Raw genomic sequence first — 5,989 nt, forward strand, 5'->3', positions numbered from 1 at the left:
TTTGGGGGAAGAAGGGAATGTCGGCTCACCGGTGGGTTTCTCGGCGAGTTAGAGGGTGGAGCTTGGAGAGCGGCTCACGGCGGAGCTTTGGGTGGAGTTTGGTGGACGGAGACGCAGAGAGGAGCGCACACGAGCTCGCCGGAGTGAGCTCGCGGCGGAGAGCTCGCTGCGGACGAGGTTCAGGCGAAAGAGGGCGAGGCAGAGCGAAGTGGACGCGTCCACTCGCTCGGGGCGTCGCAGTGGAGGTCATGCACGCGACGGAAGCTGACAAGCGGGGCCAAACGCGGCGTACGGGCGACAAATGGCGATGGAGCTCTGCCGGCGGTCGGCCACGTCGACGAGGTCAGGCCCGATTTAGAAGAAAGGGTACTCGTCTGACAGAGCCACTTCACCGGCGATTATCTCCCAAACCAGAGCGAATTAGGCGATGGCGTAGTTGACAAACTTGGAGTACTAGGCGAGATCTACAACTTTGTCAACTAGAGCAAAGGCCAGATCGGCCTGGATTGAAAGATATAGAGTTTCCAAAACCGATCGAGCAAACTGCAAAGCACCCAGGACTTAGAAAATTTTCTAAGTGTTGAAAACAGCCCCAAATCTGCCTTGTGGGCCACTTTTGAGCTATTTGTGATCATTTTCATGAGATGGCCATAAAACAACTTTTGTTCCTTATAAAATTTGCTACAACTTTGCTGTAGGAAGTTCTGACATGCAAACATTTTATGAAACACTTTTTAAAGGCCTAAGCAAAAGAGGGTCCTAGGGCCTATTTTCATAAGTATGACTTAGAAGCAAATTTTGGAAAAGTGACCAACATGAACATTGTTCCCAAGATCAAGTTAAACATAGATAAACTAATTACCAAGACATTGAGCACAAACACAAGCATTGTTCACTCAAACATAAGCATAGGAAGCCTATTTAATCAATTTAAACCACATCTTTGCAAAGAATGACATGTCTCAAGATAGATGATGATCATGGATGCTTTGAATAAATGATGATGCTCATGCCATGCACATGCTTGATGCAACCATAACACTGGGGTGTTACACCTAAGCCCCATAAGAATAAATATTCTCTGTGGAGGCATAAAGCAGTTATATATATATATCATGCACACATTTTAATTTCTATATAATTAAACTAGAAAATCCTTAAAATTGGGTGTGACAAATTGGTATCAAAGTCGTGTTGACTGTAGGACACAAGCCTAGATAGAAATGGTCGTTTTAGTTGTCTTTTCTTCTCTACTTTCATGCTTACCATCTTACTCTTGTTATTTGCTAAAATTTTTATGCTTCTACCATCTCACTCTATTATGAAATTATTGCTTCTAATCTAATTTCCCTCCATTCTATTCTATAGATGGTTCGTGCTAACAAGACCGCTCGTATCTCCACTGGAGGATACTACCCACCTCGTTACCGATACGAGCCTATGGAGCCACAAGAGGAGAGTTCACCGGAACATGAAGAGACTCCACCACCTACAGAACAAGCATCTGAACTAGAGCGATCGCAAGTGGAGTCTGAACCAGAGGTGGATCCCTAGGAGGTCATACTGATTTCTGATGATGAAGAAGAAGGTGCCCCAGGAGGAGGTCAACCCCCATCACTGCCACAAGATGGACCTGCTGAAGATGATGAGCCCCCTCCCATGGGGTGGACTACAAAGGTCTACCACAAGTCTTCGTGCAACGCTCTGTCATATCACCGGCTGGTGGGAATGGTTGGAGGCTTACTTCTCTCACTGGGATGGAGCCGTGGAGTATTCCTGCATTGAGTATACACACCCCCTTGAGAACACCTACTGGAAGTCCAAAGTGTTGATCTTTACCAAGGATGTGGAGAAAGATGCATACCTAAAGGACAGGGGCTACCGTCACGATGGACATAGAGCTACTATGGAAGAGAGCATGGAGGAAGCAGCTTTCACAGCGTGTTTGTTCCTCCGTGAGTATCGTTTCGGTAACATGCGGTGGGATATACACCGTTATCTACCCCGCATAGACCCAGAACAAGGATGGGGAATGCTGGAGCCAGCAGATTTAGACCCAGTCTCCCGAGTGATGGTGTACTTTGCTCATGAGATGGTGGAAAAGCATATGAAATTACAAGACATGGTGATAGCACAAGGAAAGGCTCTGAAGTGGTGCAACAAGATGATTGACGACCATCGCGAGAGGGAAGGACAGCCCAAGATCTATGGGAAACACGACTATGAACCACGCCCTTAGTGTTGGAAGTCCCAAGTTTGTAATAAGCCGCTAGAAGCGCAAGTGAGTCGAGTCAAGTTAGTGTGGTGTGCTTTTTATTATGCTTAGTGTTGATGGTTCTTAAGTATCAATTTTAATTATCAAATAAACAAGAGAAAGGACCAATATGCAAACAACACCAAGAATTAGGGTTTGATCTGACAGAATTCCACGAGTTTTGTTGTTTATCTATTTTTGTAGGGGGTTATCAGGAAATAAGGAAGAAAGGCCCACATGTCGGGATTGCATAGAGATATCAACGCACTGCACAATTTTCTACCATCTAGAAGACTCCAGAAGCCACGGGAACAAACCGGAGGCCGAACGGGGCCTGGCCCAGGGCGCCCGCCCCCTCCTGGACTCCAATCAGAACTCTTTTCGCGGATGACGCTCCACCGACCTAAAGGATCAAGGATAACCGTCCAAACAATGTCGGTTTGATCCAATGGCTCACGTTCACTTGAGGGGACTATAAACCAGACCCCCTGGCCCCTGGAGGAGACAAGTTCATCATAGAGTTGAGAGGAGCCCTCGAAGGAATACCTCTCCTCTAAATAAAATTTCTTTTAGGCTTAGCATCCAATGTGAGTAGAATTAGATCTTCTAGTTTCTACTAGATTGAGAGAGATAGAGTGGAGGTGTAGATCGGAGGAAGCCCGGCCTGTCGGTGTCTACTCCGAGTTTGTACCTACGGGATCAAGTTCTCCTAACCCGAAGCTTGCTCCTAGGATTCTTCAGTATTTTGACTTCTAAATCTAGTAAGTTCTTGTTTTATTGTTCTTTGGTTTATGAGTTTACTTTAATCTCTTCGTGTAGAGTTTAGAGTAATCATCTCTAGCGTAGACGTGGTGTTTAGGCTAGGATACTCATAGATATTCCCTGACTAGCTAGACCGTGGTAGTAGCGAGGAACGTGACATTTCTGAGTTTCCTTTGCAAACCATATCTCGTTATCAGGAAGGATAGGGTTTATAGGTGCGGGTTGAACATCCTCTGTGGAGTCTAGATTCCATAAGCTTCCCCCAATAGAACAGTAGATCATCCTTACCAAGGTTAGAAAGAGATTACGGTTGTAGTCTTCTCTATTTATCACTCACATCGAGAAACATTCTTTGTAGCCTAAGGGTAGTAGTAATAGACCAGGTTAGTCAGATGCACTCTTTCTCCTAGTGGTAAAAAAATAAATACGATACTCTGAATAACCTCCCGGGTGAAGTGCTCACCGATATCCGTGCACTTGCGGATCAATTCCTTATTGCGTTCCCAAATATCAACAAGCATTTTTGGCGCAGTTGCTGGGGAGAAAGACGGTTTGCTGAGATAACCTTGAGTCTTACTACTAGCTTGTATCTATACTTTTATCTTTTATTATCTTTTATATTCTTTATTCTTACCTTATGGAAACCCAAGATTCTAAATCGATCCATGAATCTGCAATAACTTCAGTAACTGACCTTTTACCATGGGAGTCATCACAGTCTATCCAAACATCCCAGTATAGGTTAAGTTCTAGGTTGATTGCTATGATTCAAAACTTATCTTTTTCGGGAAAGGAAGACGAAAACCCTTACCTTCATATTAGAGATTTTGAGCAAACATGTGATTGTCTTCGCATTGAAGGCATTTCTGATAAAACTTTACGTTGGAAGCTTTTTCCTTTTTCTTTAAGGGGAGAAGCTAGACAATGGTATAATCAGAAGGTAAGTCAACAACGAGGTGAATGGGGAGTTTTACGAGCCAACTTTTGTCTAGATTTTTATTCCCTCGACCGTATCGGCGACCTTAGACTCGAAGTCCTATCTATTAAACAAAAAGATAATGAAACTTTGGAAAAATCCTGGAAACATTTTTCTGATCTTTTAGAATCTGGTCCAAACCTTAATCTTAAAGACCCTGTTCTTTTATTTCACTTTTGTCGAGGTCTTCAGAAAGATCATAAACAGATGCTACATACAATGTCTAGAGGTTCTTTCTTTCGCATCCCTACTGATGATGCTAGAGTGATCATAGATAGAATCCTAGAAGCTGAGATGGATAATACCCTTCATGATGAAACCCACGAAGCCGAAGTAGACACTCTGCCAAATTCTCCATCTACTTTAGCTATCCCAAGTTCTGAGCCACAAAAGGAAGAAATTCCACCACCGGATTTCATGCTGGATATGGAATCTGATCTTTTTGCCAATTTTGGAAACATTTCAACCTACCATTCTATTAACAAACCCCAAAACGGCCATCTTAGCATTTGTTTGCCAACTGAATATCAATTGAGAGAACTTATCTCAGTCATGAGTAGCGAGTGGTTGGAGGAATCAGAGCTTTCCTTTGATGTAATCCGTTTGGACACACCCTCTATAACTATACGCTGTGCTTATGATTCTGATCGATTTGATGCTCTCTATAATCCTGTTGTGGGGATCAACATAATGTCTGAATCTTTTGCATTTAAATTGTTTAAGAATCTTGTCTTAACCCCCACAACAAAGGTCATAAAGGAATCTTCGGGACGATTAGTCCCCAGTCTTGGAATTATTAATGTCCTACCTCTTACGGTAGAAGGCTCCATGGTTCATTTGAACTTCTATATCTTTGATACATGGGACTTCGACTTGTTGATAGGACAACCTTTTAGAAGACTCCTTTATGAAGGTCATACTGGAAAGCTACACATTTCTTTTGGAAAAACCTTTAAATTTCCCATAACAATTTCACACTCCTTGAATAATAAGGCTGAGTCATATCTTTTGCCTGATCCTATGGAGGAAGTAAAGGTTGCATCTCTAGAGCTTTTAGATGAACCAGACTTAAAAGACGAAACTCGTTTCTTCACAGAAGAAGAGGCCGAACCTTCTGAACCTGAACCCTTAGACCTCCCATAGAGCTTAAAACTTTACCACCCAGTCTTATCTAGGCTTTCCTAAACAATAATCTAGAGTTTCCTGTGATCATTAGTGATAAGCTCACTCAGGATCAAACTCTGCGATTAATGACCATTCTTGAGAAACATCACTCAGTTTTTGGCTACTCACTCTGAGATCTTTCAGGAATCAGTCCTATGATTTGTACCCATGGTATTCCAATAGATCCTTCTGTTACACCTTCTCGAGAGCCCCAACGTAGACTTAACAACAATATGAGAGAGGTAGTTAAAAAGGAAGTTATATATATCTTGTGCCGCACAGTGAGTGGGTGAGCCCAGTTCAAGTTGTGCCTAAAAAGGGAGGCATGACTGTTATTATGAATGAAAAGAACGAGCTAATTCCGCAACGCACCGTCACAGGATGGCAGATGTGCATAGACTATAGAAAACTAAACAAAGCCACGAGAAAGGATCACTTTCCCTTACCTTTCATAGATGAGATGCTAGAGCGATTAGCAAACCATTCGTTCTTCTGTTTCTTAGATGGATATTCAGGGTATCACCAGATCCCGATCCATCCCGATGATCAAAGCAAAACCACTTTTACATGCCCATATGGAACTTATGCTTACCGTAGAATGTCTTTTGGGTTATGTAATGCACCAGCTTCTTTTCAAAGATGCATGATGTCTATATTTTCTGATATGATTGAAGAGATTATGGAAGTTTTCATGGATGATTTCTCTATTTATGGAAAAACTTTTGATAGTTGTCTTGAAAACTTAGACAAGGTTTTGCAAAGATGTGAAGAAAATCACTTAGTCCTTAATTGGGAAAAATGTCATTTTATAGTTAGGGAAGGAATAGTCTGAC

The sequence above is a fragment of the Sorghum bicolor genome, chromosome 6 (genome assembly GCF_000003195.3).
Source record: "Sorghum bicolor cultivar BTx623 chromosome 6, Sorghum_bicolor_NCBIv3, whole genome shotgun sequence".
Taxonomy (NCBI): Eukaryota; Viridiplantae; Streptophyta; class Magnoliopsida; order Poales; family Poaceae; genus Sorghum; species Sorghum bicolor.